This window comes from Mya arenaria, chromosome 16, assembly GCF_026914265.1.
Source record: "Mya arenaria isolate MELC-2E11 chromosome 16, ASM2691426v1".
Lineage (NCBI taxonomy): Eukaryota > Metazoa > Mollusca > Bivalvia > Myida > Myidae > Mya > Mya arenaria.
In genome coordinates, this window is record NC_069137.1 from 35,202,694 (window position 1) to 35,203,268 (window position 575).

Below are 575 nucleotides of genomic sequence, written 5' to 3' on the forward strand. Positions count from 1 at the left end.
TTCGTTTACTTCACCCTGATGTATCTTTTCTCGAATGGATTTTAATGGAGTCCGTTCAGTCTGTTTCTACAAAACCGACACATCAACACAAGTTTACCTGGTGACGATTTATCAGTACCCTCGATGATCTTCGCCGAGGATGTTGGCATGAATGAGACAATGACGATGATGATGATGGTGATGATGATGATGATGATGATGATGATGATGATGATGATGATGATGATGATGATGATGATGATGATGATGATGATGATGGTGATGACGGCGATGATGGTGATGATCATGATCATGATCATGATGATCATGATGATCATGATCATGCCAAGAAATACCAGCCAATTTTTCCACTTTTCATTTCTACACGAGAGTCAATTTCAGCTACACATTAACCCCTAATTGACCGAGTATCTGACCATGTGTTTAATCATGTTATCATATCTAGGGAGTTGCTGTAGTTCGGGTCAAGATTTGGAAGAATGTATTTAATTTTGCCCAGAAAGACGTGAAGAAGTATCAAGTGTTAGACATAATTACTGAGTACTTAATTTAGTAAGACTTATTATTTACTTACT